The sequence below is a fragment of the Thalia democratica genome, unplaced genomic scaffold, assembly GCF_965202585.1.
Source record: "Thalia democratica unplaced genomic scaffold, ktThaDemo2.hap1.1 HAP1_SCAFFOLD_211, whole genome shotgun sequence".
Taxonomy (NCBI): Eukaryota; Metazoa; Chordata; class Thaliacea; order Salpida; family Salpidae; genus Thalia; species Thalia democratica.
The window spans coordinates 32,846-47,252 of NW_028139334.1; positions in this window are offsets into that span (position 1 = coordinate 32,846).

Here is a 14,407-nt window from a genome sequence, read left to right on the forward strand (position 1 = left end):
AAAAGTTACTTAAAATTAAAACTACCTTTATGTGGTTTTGTTCAATTAACTTCAACAGTAAAAAAAAACCTCAAAACTGAACAGTAAAAGCCTGAAAACTTTATAGTGACGTAGTAGCGGAAACCCACTAATAATTTTAAAACACTATTTTTACTTAATGAAGCTAAATGTAAATCTGAATTATCTTAATGTCAAAGTGGCTAATTTTGTACTGCTAAACGCAGTTTAAAACTAACTGAAATTAACGAGCTAAATGTCATTGCTCTACAGTTAATTTTGTTTACAACATCTTAACAAACTTATCATAGTTTTTTATGAATTGGAAATATCTTTTTGTTGTTTTGTGTACTTTTTTAATAATTTTATCATATATAAGTTGAATTTTTCTGTTTACGTCACTAAAGTGTTTCTATAAAAAATATACTTTATTTACATTTTCATTATTTTACAACCAAGAAAGACACTTTATTTGAAAACAGAATAAAAACATATCAAAACTTTTTTTTGTTTTTAAGTTAGTTGGATCACTCGTTTAGTTTAGTTCGAGAAATATATTAGTTTCCAAACAACTTGACTAAAAAAAAATTGTTGTAAATAAATAAGATATTCTCTGTATGTAATAATTTATAATATTTATACGAAAAAGTTCCTGTTAAAAAAAAAATTCTGTTTAAAATACAAAAAATTAATATATTTAGCTTATATAATAAATTTTCAAACACTAGACGCCATCATGGTTAATTAAAGTTATGATCTATAAGCAGTATAAACTTAAAATGTAAAAAAAAATATTTAATGATTAATTAAATTAAAATAAGATAGATTAAATTTAAAAAATTTAGCACTTTTAGAAGAATTAAAATAGTAAAAACTTATTTTAGTATGCAATTTTATTTATGTTTATTATATTTATTTATTATATGTTTACAATAATTTCAATGAGGAATAAACTCAAAAAAAAGATTTGTTATTTAAATTAGTAGTTACTCTTGCATCACATTGTTTTTCGGGGTCGATACTAGTAGACATTTTATAAAGATTTCAGCTTTCCAGTTTGAGAGTGTTTTTTTTTTCTTTTTTTGTTTATGGTTTTTAGCTGACTAACTTACAAGTTACTTTTCGTTTAAAGCTATCCCCATTAACCCAATAAACAACGTAAACTGTTGTTGAACCTCGTTGGATGAGAGCTGCTCAGCTTAAGGTAGGTGGTGGTTGTTTAGTGGAATTCAGATACTCCTCCTACCGGCGATTTCGACCCCTTGCGTCCATCCTTTCGCCGAACAGGATTGGAATTATCTCCAGTAATTGTTTTGTTGTCAAATCGATGTGTTGATGATGTTTTCGCGAACAACCTGCAAGACTGGATATAACCTCCCTTTAAAAACCTAACCTTTAAAAAAACACTTCCAAATAAATTTTAAAATAGCTTTGTAGTTAGTTAGATATCATAATGCTTAAACTTTAAATTAATCAGTTATAAACCGCTTAATGCGGTACAAATATCACCTATTTGATCGTGGGGATTAAATTATAATTGTCACATATATTTATTAAATTATACTAAAAACTTTTGTTATAGTTTTAACGTTACGTCATTAAAAAAGTTGCATATTTAGTATATATCGTTTAAATCAGGGGTCGGCAGGCAGTTGGTGTTCGCGGGCTAAATTTCAAGTTTTCAAAATCTTCGCGGGCCACAGTTTTAGTTTTAGTGATATTTGAATAATCTTTTGGCACTAGTTTTGGTCACACCAGAGATAGTTTTACTTTTATTCACTTTATTACTTTAAATGACTTTTAACTACACATAGAATGCCTACATAGCATATAAATATTTATTGGAATAGAATTTACATTGTTTAATGTACTAAGTCTTAATAAAATATGTTCTTTCTTAAACACTTAACAAGTTAAACTTCATAAAATATTTTTAATATTTTACTTACAACCTAACTCTCTATAATAACCTGGCTTGAAAAACATTTATGGGTCACTTTTATACATTTTTTATATTATGAACCACATTTTCATATTTAAAAAGATTTTAACTTTTGAAAATATTTTTTCGTTTTAAATAGTATGCATTTAAAAAAAAAAACTCAGTAATTAGTTAGTTAAATAAAAGTAATACTTCTTTATACTGTAGATAAGCTATAACATAATAAGTGCTGGAATACTTTAAAAAAATACATTATTAGTAATTTATTAGTCTTTTACATGGCTACCACTTTAAAAGCAAAAATTTCGGAAAGTTTACTAAAAGTTATAATATTTAAAAACTTTCTGTTAATCAAGGTTGAAAACATAACTCAAATATCATTAGTATAAAAAATCACAATACGTAAATAGATAAAAAAATACAAATAGTAAACTACACTACAATCATAAAAATTGTTCTGAAAATTCGAAGATTAAAGTCTTTGAAATTAAAGTTTTAGATACACCTGAATTTTATAAAAAACTTTTAAATTAAAAAAAAAATAGTCTGAATTAACAATTAAATTGAACTAGCCTAATTGTTTTGCTACCCTGTTTAGAATAAATTTCACAAAATAAAGAAATACCGAAGTTTATTAACAGTGAATTAATTATATAAATAAAAACGTTATTATTCAGCTCGAGTGTGCAATATAGTTTTTAATAAATTTTAAAAAATCTATAAAAATTTATCAAGGTATTAAGAATTAAAAAAACTATTTTTTATTGAGCATTATAGCAATTCTTTATCTGCAATAAAGACATTGCATTTTAAAAGAGCAAATGTGAATTGTAAGACGAGCTGTTAGAACTATAATACGTTAGTTTAGAGTTATTGCGAGAAACGAAAATAAAAAGTAAATTGCTTAAGTCAGTTTCAACAATGCACATAATTATTTACAGTAACTACAGAATGATCAGAAAAAACCAATAAGGCAAGTTATAAAGTAGCAAAAATAATTGTAATAACTAAAAAAAAGATACTGTTTAGAGTTGAAAACTTATTTTAATAATTTGTGTTGGGGTTAGTAAAATCTATTTGTTTATTTCTACAATATCAACAAGAAATCTTGTTTAGGAAATGTCTGAAGACTATAAAATCGCATAAACCAAATTAGGACTTAAATCAATCTGTTAAGATGAGAGAACTGATAAAACAGATATTGCTCATTTTAGAATTTCTGTCAGAGGTGTTTTTACTAATTTTGACATTTTAGAAGAATTTATAGGTTTAGTTCCAATACAAAGTACAACAATAGGTAAAGACATTTTAAAAGCAAAAGTGCAATGCACCAATGTAAAGTTTTTAAAAGTACAACTTTTGCTTCTATTTTTAGTATATAATTAAGTAACATTTAAAAAAAAACCGTCTTAAATAATATAGAAAAACTTGAAAGATACTGTTAAGCTACATTAAATGTGTTTTTTAATAAAAATTATTTCTTTGGTAGATTTTTTGTGTCAAATCGAAATTTCATTACTTTACATGTAAAAGTTGTTTAAAATTCAAAGTTTTTTCGATAGTTCTAAAATTCAAGGCTTTTACAGATCTTTTAAGCATAAATTGTCAAATTCAAAGCTTTTTCGGTATTTTTTGGCAACACTTATATGTAAACAATTAGTATAAATAATAGTTAAATTATATCAGCTGCAAGACTTAAAATCTAAAATATTTTTTAATTCAAACCAACACCGTGCATTAAACAAAACATACATCATATATTTAATTTACCACTCTTTAAAGCAAAAAGGTCAGTCCGAGTGACCGAAATTAGCCTGGTATTTTAGCAAAGCAATTCAAGCCAAAAACTGAAAAATGACTGAATTGGCCTGAGATTTGAAGTCTTCAAAAAGTCATAGTCTGAGTGTAGCAACTTTTTTTTTGTTTATTTGATCGAATTTGAACTATTTGATTGAAAAGGTACAAACTTAATAAATTTGCATTTCTCAATCTAGTTTGTATTAAATAGGTAGCTCTAAAAAACAGCAACTGTTTATATTAGTATGCAACGCATTAAAATCTACTTATTTTGCCAAAAGACATTTTGAAAAATTAAAACGTATACCTAACAATTTTTTTTTTTATTTATGTCATATACATTGTGTCTGTAGATAACTGTGATATTATATGTAGAAACAACAACGTTAGAAAATTATGCATAACCTAATTTTTATCTCGTTTAGTATTAAAAAAAATGGTTTAAAATATGAGCATCTTTGTTCATAGGTGTGCAGAGGAATTAATTTAAAATGCAAAGGATAATTCTAAAACAATAGTGTCAAAATCAAAAAAAAAACCTTATTTCTTATTATTATAATTGTTATTTTTAATGTTTTTGTGCGCACTAGAATATAACATTTAGTAATAAAACATCTGTAATAAAAACTTAGGTATAAAAAACGTGTAAAAAAACCAAACAGTAAAAAAATAACATTTTAGTTAATTACTGTGCATCACTTTTGTACAAATCGGAAAACAATTGCATTTAGTTTTTATTAAAAAGGTATTATATAACTATTTTACTAATTCAAAGCACTTTTTACACTTTTTTTTAGAAACTAGTTTGCTGTTGTAAAAAGAAAATTACTATGAAAATGAAAACAAAAACTTGGTGAAATGCTAACTTTTCATTTCCAAATTTTTAAGCTAGATCAGTAAAGTATATTAGTTGTTTTAAAATGGTATACAGGAACTTAAAACAAAATTAATCAAACAAATTTAAATTAAAATATATTTTTGCTTAGCGGGCCACTTTTACATGCTCGCGGGCCGCAAAATTTTCTTTCGCGGGCCGCATTCCATTCAAAAAATTAACGTACTCGCGGGCCGCAGATTTACCCTTCGCGGGCCGCATTTGGCCCGCGGGCCGCAGTTTGCCGACCCATGGTTTAAATAATAGATAAAACAGTATTAAACTGTTTTAAATAGATTTATATTTTATTTATAAAAATTTTTCAGACATTTTTACTAATTTGTTATTTACTTCTTTATATACTATTCATCAAAGCAATTTTAAAAATGTATATTTAATTACACATTTAACATAAGTATAAAACTTATAGAGTTTTATAGAGTTTTAAATTTCAAGTTTTCAAAATCTTCGCGGGCCACAGTTTTAGTTTTAGTGATATTTGAATAATCTTTTGGCACTAGTTTTGGTCACACCAGAGATAGTTTTACTTTTATTCACTTTATTACTTTAAATGACTTTTAACTACACATAGAATGCCTACATAGCATATAAATATTTATTGGAATAGAATTTACATTGTTTAATGTACTAAGTCTTAATAAAATATGTTCTTTCTTAAACACTTAACAAGTTAAACTTCATAAAATATTTTTAATATTTTACTTACAACCTAACTCTCTATAATAACCTGGCTTGAAAAACATTTATGGGTCACTTTTATACATTTTTTATATTATGAACCACATTTTCATATTTAAAAAGATTTTATCTTTTGAAAATATTTTTTCGTTTTAAATAGTATGCATTTAAAAAAAAAAACTCAGTAATTAGTTAGTTAAATAAAAGTAATACTTCTTTATACTGTAGATAAGCTATAACATAATAAGTGCTGGAATACTTTAAAAAAATACATTATTAGTAATTTATTAGTCTTTTACATGGCTACCACTTTAAAAGCAAAAATTTCGGAAAGTTTACTAAAAGTTATAATAGCTAAAAAATTTCTGTTAATCAAGGTTGAAAACATAACTCAAATATCATTAGTATAAAAAATCACAATACGTAAATAGATAAAAAAATACAAATAGTAAACTACACTACAATCATAAAAATTGTTCTGAAAATTCGAAGATTAAAGTCTTTGAAATTAAAGTTTTAGATACACCTGAATTTTATAAAAAACTCTTAAATTAAAAAAAAAATAGTCTGAATTAACAATTAAATTGAACTAGCCTAATTGTTTTGCTACCCTGTTTAGAATAAATTTCACAAAATAAAGAAATACCGAAGTTTATTAACAGTGAATTAATTATATAAATAAAAACGTTATTATTCAGCTCGAGTGTGCAATATAGTTTTTAATAAATTTTAAAAAATCTATAAAAATTTATCAAGGTATTAAGAATTAAAAAAACTATTTTTTATTGAGCATTATAGCAATTCTTTATCTGCAATAAAGACATTGCATTTTAAAAGAGCAAATCTGAATTGTAAGACGAGCTGTTAGAACTATAATACGTTAGTTTAGAGTTATTGCGAGAAACGAAAATAAAAAGTAAATTGCTTAAGTCAGTTTCAACAATGCACATAATTATTTACAGTAACTACAGAATGATCAGAAAAAACCAATAAGGCAAGTTATAAAGTAGCAAAAATAATTGTAATAACTAAAAAAAAGATACTGTTTAGAGTTGAAAACTTATTTTAATAATTTGTGTTGGGGTTAGTAAAATCTATTTGTTTATTTCTACAATATCAACAAGAAATCTTGTTTAGGAAATGTCTGAAGACTATAAAATCGCATAAACCAAATTAGAACTTAAATCAATCTGTTAAGATGAGAGAACTGATAAAACAGATATTGCTCATTTTAGAATTTCTGTCAGATGTGTTTTTACTAATTTTGACATTTTAGAAGAATTTATAGGTTTAGTTCCAATACAAAGTACAACAATAGGTAAAGACATTTTAAAAGCAAAAGTGCAATGCACCAATGTAAAGTTTTTAAAAGTACAACTTTTGCTTCTATTTTTAGTATATAATTAAGTAACATTTAAAAAAAAACCGTCTTAAATAATATAGAAAAACTTGAAAGATACTGTTAAGCTACATTAAATTTGTTTTTTAATAAAAATTATTTCTTTGGTAGATTTTTTGTGTCAAATCGAAATTTCATTACTTTACATGTAAAAGTTGTTTAAAATTCAAAGTTTTTTCGATAGTTCTAAAATTCAAGGCTTTTACAGATCTTTTAAGCATAAATTGTCAAATTCAAAGCTTTTTCGGTATTTTTTGGCAACACTTATATGTAAACAATTAGTATAAATAATAGTTAAATTATATCAGCTGCAAGACTTAAAATCTAAAATATTTTTTAATTCAAACCAACACCGTGCATTAAACAAAACATACATCATATATTTAATTTACCACTCTTTAAAGCAAAAAGGTCAGTCCGAGTGACCGAAATTAGCCTGGTATTTTAGCAAAGCAATTCAAGCCAAAAACTGAAAAATGACTGAATTGGCCTGAGATTTGAAGTCTTCAAAAAGTCATAGTCTGAGTGTAGCAACTTTTTTTTTGTTTTATTGATCGAATTTGAACTATTTGATTGAAAAGGTACAAACTTAATAAATTTGCATTTCTCAATCTAGTTTGTATTAAATAGGTAGCTCTAAAAAACAGCAACTGTTTATATTAGTATGCAACGCATTAAAATCTACTTATTTTGCCAAAAGACATTTTTGAAAAATTAAAACGTATACCTAACAATTTTTTTTTTATTTATGTCATATACATTGTGTCTGTAGATAACTGTGATATTATATGTAGAAACAACAACGTTAGAAAATTATGCATAACCTAATTTTTATCTCGTTTAGTATTAAAAAAAATGGTTTAAAATATGAGCATCTTTGTTCATAGGTGTGCAGAGGAATTAATTTAAAATGCAAAGGAAAATTCTAAAACAATAGTGTCAAAATCAAAAAAAAACCTTATTTCTTATTATTATAATTGTTATTTTTAATGTTTTTGTGCGCACTAGAATATAACATTTAGTAATAAAACATCTGTAATAAAAACTTAGGTATAAAAAACGTGTAAAAAAACCAAACAGTAAAAAAATAACATTTTAGTTAATTACTGTGCATCACTTTTGTAGAAATCGGAAAACAATTGCATTTAGTTTTTATTAAAAAGGTATTATATAACTATTTTACTAATTCAAAGCACTTTTTACACTTTTTTTTAGAAACTAGTTTGCTGTTGTAAAAAGAAAATTACTATGAAAATGAAAACAAAAACTTGGTGAAATGCTAACTTTTCATTTCCAAATTTTTAAGCTAGATCAGTAAAGTATATTAGTTATTTTAAAATGGTATACAGGAACTTAAAACAAAATTAATCAAACAAATTTAAATTAAAATATATTTTTGCTTAGCGGGCCACTTTAACATGCTCGCGGGCCGCAAAATTTTCTTTCGCGGGCCGCATTCCATTCAAAAAATTAACGTACTCGCGGGCCGCAGATTTACCCTTCGCGGGCCGCATTTGGCCCGCGGGCCGCAGTTTGCCGACCCCTGGTTTAAATAATAGATAAAACAGTATTAAACTGTTTTAAATAGATTTATATTTTATTTATAAAAATTTTTCAGACATTTTTACTAATTTGTTATTTACTTCTTTATATACTATTCATCAAAGCAATTTCAAAAATGTATATTTAATTACACATTTAACATAAGTATAAAACTTATAGAGTTATTATTGCTCTAATATTGTTATAAAAGTATACTTGAATTGTAAAGGTCAATTAAATACTAATTTTTATATGACATTGGTTAAAACATTAAAGAAATTAAAGTTAAAGCACTTTTACATAAAGTTGTTTTACACTAGGATATATATTTTTAATATTTCATTTTATACAATTGCTTCGATTAGTATATGAAAGTAAGCTAAAAAAAACTGTTAAAATTTTCGTAAAATTTAATTAGTTTTCTGTAGACTAATATTTAATTTATAAATTAAGTTTTACAAAATGATTGCGCAGTACAAATATTTAACACTTAAAACCAGAATAATATTTTTTAATCGGTTTTAGTATAAAATACATACAAAAAACATTTTATTGAAATTTAGTTGTGTTGTTTAAAAGTACTTTATGTATATTTTTTTGATTTCAACAAGTTTATGTGTACAATAGTTCTCAAACTGAGCATACACAACGAAATATATATTACAATTTAAAGTTACAAATAGTAACATAGTTTATATACTCACGTTACAGCAAAGACACAACAATTTATTACGAAGTTTTAAAACTACAAACAAAAATAAAAGTAATGAAATAGAAAGGAAAGAAATAAATGTAATATTCTAACTTGTTATCTTCGAGTAAAATGAAAAGAATAATGATGTTAAATGAAAAATTTTACTAAAATTAATTACTAACTTATTTCTCAGTAATATTTTTAAAATAAGATAATTTGATTGTAAGGTTTTCTGTAATATTTTTAACTAATATCGTAAAAAGTACTTCTAGTTTTTAGAAATAGATTTACCTTAATTTTTACCAAAGTCACAATTTTATCTTAAAAAACCCACCCTGAGTTTTTGAATTAGCCTTTTTATTAAACACCATTTTATATTCGGAAGTAAAAATTATTACAATCCAATAAAATATGTAAAATTTATAATAAAATTTCATAAAATTCACTCAACTTCGTTTTTTTTTTCTGAAAATAAAGCACACACAGTCATTGGCCATTTTTTCTACGTTTTGACCAAATTTTATCAACCGTTGCATAGCTTGTCACTATAATAATTTATAATAAACATATAGTATAAATTTAGTTTTTTATATACTATGAGCAATGTTTTGTTATATACACGTTTCATATAAGCTTTTCAAAAAATATTACCTCGTTTTATTAATAGTGTTTTTTTACCGTTGATGCTAAAAACTAGACAAATTTTTACAAATAAATTGTTTATAAAACGACAAAAAAAGCGCTCAAATATTTGGTCCTAGGACCTGGTTTACGAAAAAAACCTTTCGGTTATCGAGTCATACACCAGGATACAGTTTAAAGTCATATCTAGGACATTGACAAATATTTATAAATAAAACCGAACTTTTATTGTATATCTTTAACACAATTACGAGTTTGGTAACATAGTACAGATACACATACATTTTTTATTTATTAGCAAATTTAGTTGCTAATAACTGTATTATATATTCATTATAAAGATACTAACTACTAACAAAACTTAAACTATTAATAGTAGCAATCAAATGTTGTCAAACACTTAGGGTACTCAAGAAACGCAGACTTCGTCACTAAATAAAAAATATTAGTGTATCTGATAGACAAGCTTAAAATCCTTATGATTAGACAGACTTTGAAAATAAAAGTGTTTAAAATTTGTTCAGCATTTAAAAAGTTTATTATTAAAAGGCTAAGTTGTTGCAATTTATTTGAGTAGCTATAACGTACTTCTACAGTTTTTGAAAATGTATGCATAACTGAAGAAAAGATTGTAAAAACGAAATTGTACATTATTTGTCCATAACTATTTTTTTTAAAATTATCTAATGTCATGCTTTAACAAGTAACAATTAGTTTTATAAGCTTTTCTGTTTTTAGAATAAAAAAAGGGCTCATAAAGTTTGGTCCTAAGATTTAGTGTACAGAAAACCTTTCTGTTATCGAGTCATTCACCGTTTGGATTTCTTTAGTATCTTACCAAGAAAAGACTTCTTAAAACAATACATTGAAATTTTTTATTTGTTTATTGAGTTTATTGAGTTGAAAATATAATGATAATAGTTTTTTATATCCGTATCTAAATTAACTTAATTTGCTCTAAAACTTTGAAATGAATAGAAAAAACTGTGTTTATCACTTTAAACATTAAATATTATGTTTATCGAAGTTTAATTAAAAACCTTTAGATGACACCAATTGAAACTAGTTCTGAAGAAAAATAAAAACATAACGAAACTTTAAAAAAAAACGTTGTACTGATTTGTTTTTACATCTTTTCATATATAAAACTTTAATTAGTCAACTTAAACTTTTTTTTTTTAATGTCTATATATTAAAGGTTTTAGTGACGTAAGCACACTACCAACTGATATGATTGATTATATCTAGTATATTTAGTTTCATTTATTCTTACAAAAATAGAAACTTGTATCGGAATTAAGAACATGGGTTTTACATTAAATTAAATTTCGATAAAAAATTTTTTTTATATTACTTGTTCTTTTTTGAAACTGTTTTACTTAGATCTAGAATATTTACACTTAATTTTCTACTTTATTATCAAAGCAACTTCAATTGTGCTAACTCGTTTACGATTTTAGCTAAAATTTTCAATTATATTCTTTTTTTTAAAAGATTTTGAGTAGCTTAAAATGCATAGAGCGTGAATAAGTTTGCTTGCTATTCACTTATATTTTTATTCTTTTCTCGAGGTTAACTTAAATTTGTCTTTGTAAAATAAACTTAAAATAAAAAAATCTTATTTTTAGTATATATTTTTGCACTTTTAACGGATATTTTTTTTTGAACAAAACAGCAAAAATAGTCTTTTTATAACCAATGAGGTAAAAATATAATTGCATATGATTACGATTACAATTTTTTGATTACTATTTTACACAAAACACTCAATAAAGACTGTAACATATTAGTTGTTTGTTTTTGTGTTTTAAACGTTTTTTTATGTATAGTTATTTGTATTTACATACAAGTTTATTTTGTCACGATATGACATTGATTTATGTATAAATTTTTTATTCATAGATTAAAACTTCTTACAACTCTTCGATTATGTTAATAAACAAGTGACAAAAGTTCTTTTACTATAGAGAAAAATATTTAAATCAACTGTTGAGTTTATATTTGCTAGCTTAATTACTCTGAAGCAGGGACGTAGATTGAACGAATCTGTAGTGCTTAAATTTTTTTGAAATAGTAACTTTTTACTTAAAGCATTTTCAACTATGAGAAATTAGCAGCGTAATCTTTAACAATTGAAAATACTAACAGTTATTTTTTTTAATTTGATGGATATAAATTTGTTAATATTACGTCTCTACTCCGGTTTACACAATATTAGTGGTATATACGTTTAACTGTATAGTTTGAATATTAAACAACAACTGCTGTAAGTTACCTAAAGAAATAAAGAATTATTTTTTAAAGTATAACAAAATGTAAAAACACTGTTATACCGATATAAAACAAAAACAGTTTTTATTAAGAATACTTTGCTTTTTAGATTAAATTTGTTCATAAGTATTACAAAATATATACCGTAAAATCTTGTTTTATGAGAGCTTTTTGGTTAACAATTAAGTTTTATTTATAAGTAAGTATTTGTTCACAATGTATAATATCTTATTCAAAAGTAAGAAATGTAAATGTGGCTTTTAACAAATAGTTTTTACACAAGTTATTTAGTGTAGTATACTTAAAATTAAAAAAAAATTAACAGCAATTTATTTATTTAAGTTACGTAATACTTAAACCCTGTAAAATTTTCTACATAAACTTTATTAAATGCTAGTCCTAACACTCGTGGCAAACTTGTATTTTTATTTTATGTTTACTACAGATTTAGATTCTTACACTGAATTATCAATTGAAATAAATTATAAGAAACAGTTTGTTCTATGAACATTAAATTTAGTAGATTAAATCTAATTTTTGGTGACAAAAGAATTCAACTTTAAGTGTTATAGTTGCTTCTATTAGTTACAATTGTTTTTAACCATCCTAAACTTAAGAATTTTTTGAATCCTCATTTATTTAAAGTTGTTACAGGTTCAACTTAGTTTTAAGAAACAATACATGTAATAAGAAATACATAAATAAGAAATAAAAATACAATAATTCTGATATTTTGTTAGCAAGAAAGAACTGCTTTATTATATTGTGTTTCCAATAAAGTAAATGTAATATACTTTAATTTCTTTAGTTCCAATCTCTAATTAGTTATTTTTTTGATAATGTACTGATGCTTTATATTAACTTTGATGTAATGAGTTAGCACTAAGATAAACTAAAATGAAGTTTTTATAATGTGCACATGTACTTGATAAAACCGTTCTTTAATACTAATCCGTATTTAAGAAGTTTAAGATAATCTTAATAGAGCACCGAATAAATTTTAAAAACTATTTTTTACTTTAAGCTTTAGTTATCAAAACAGTTTACTTGACTGTTTACCTGAAGCCAGTGGATTTATTAAAAAATAAATTTTATAAATTTAATCAGTTTATATAACTCAAAAATATACTATTAATCAAAAAATAATATAGCATATTCTAAAAATTTTTTTTGTTTTATTTAAATAATGTGTTTATATAACCGTTTTTTAATAAGTTCAATATATTTATTTTATTCATAAACGTTTTGAACTTTAGTCTTTTAGTGTACTCTTTTATCTTTTCGTTAAATATTTATTTAAAGTAAAATAGAATTTTACACTTTATGGCCAGTTTAAAGCTTTAAGAGTTTTTTACTAGTTATAAGGTGTATTTAGTATTAAATAGATAACTTATGCTTTGAAAATTTAGTTTTAATACTGACAGGCAAAAATTACTTTTATTATTATTAAGTACTTAAATGCGTATTTTTTTCAATTAGTATGTTAGTAGTAAACTGTAGTTATTTAAAGTTAGATAAAATCTATAAGTCTTATGAAGTTTTTTATTTAAAAGGTTAAAGTGTAGTCCTACGCCTGAAGTAGGACTACCTTTAATTGGGGTAAGTTCCCTTTTTTGTGCTAAACGCTTCTAGCGTTTAGCTATTAAGGCTTTTACTGAATTTACCTTACTCGTTAGGTTTAACTTAGTAATTTATGAATTTATAATAAACTTATTATATTTAACCTTTTAGTGAAGTAATTTTATTAAAAAAGTGATATCAATGAGATAACTAGATATTAAAATTATATTAAAAACGAAAAGCAGCTAGTATATCTGTAGAATAAAACTGCGAAAAGAAACACAATAAGTAAACAGAAAAATAAAAATGTTCTAAATGATGTTCTTAAAGTGTCTAAATGTCACAATCTAAAATACAAAAATAGGTCTTACTTAATAATACAGAGTCTTAATATATGTCGTGCTTCATGCCAAAGGTGGATAAACTAAGCACAATATAATAATACAAATAAAAATAAAGTTCTTAAAACTGGTGTGCTTTCTGCACGATCTTATGGCTAACTGAGCACAATACAATTATATACAAGAATCATAAATAAAAAACAACAGAATAGAGCTGCGCGTAATGCGCGAGCTTAAGTTTTGAAAATAGAGTGAAACGTTTTGTGAAAATTTTGTTATAGAAAGATTTATTGCTGACGAAAAATACGTTATTGTTTGCAAATTTTATTTTATAAATCGCACAGTCAACCTAAGATTGGGTTTGAAACAAAGCTTGCAAGTCAAAAACCACAAGTTCGGTTATCGGGCAATGAATTATAAATAAAATGGTTAAAAAGTGTTTTTGTAATTTAAAAAAGATAATATATCTCTATTAAAAAAGTTTATTAGAAAAGTGTTGATTTTTTTCTATTTACATTTCTAGTAGATTTTCATGAAAATAATTTTGAAAGATTAATTAATTAGTACAATTACCCCAACAATTAAATTTGTTTTGAACAAGATTACGCACTTCCGAAAATTATTTATACCTTTTTTAAAGTTAAAATTT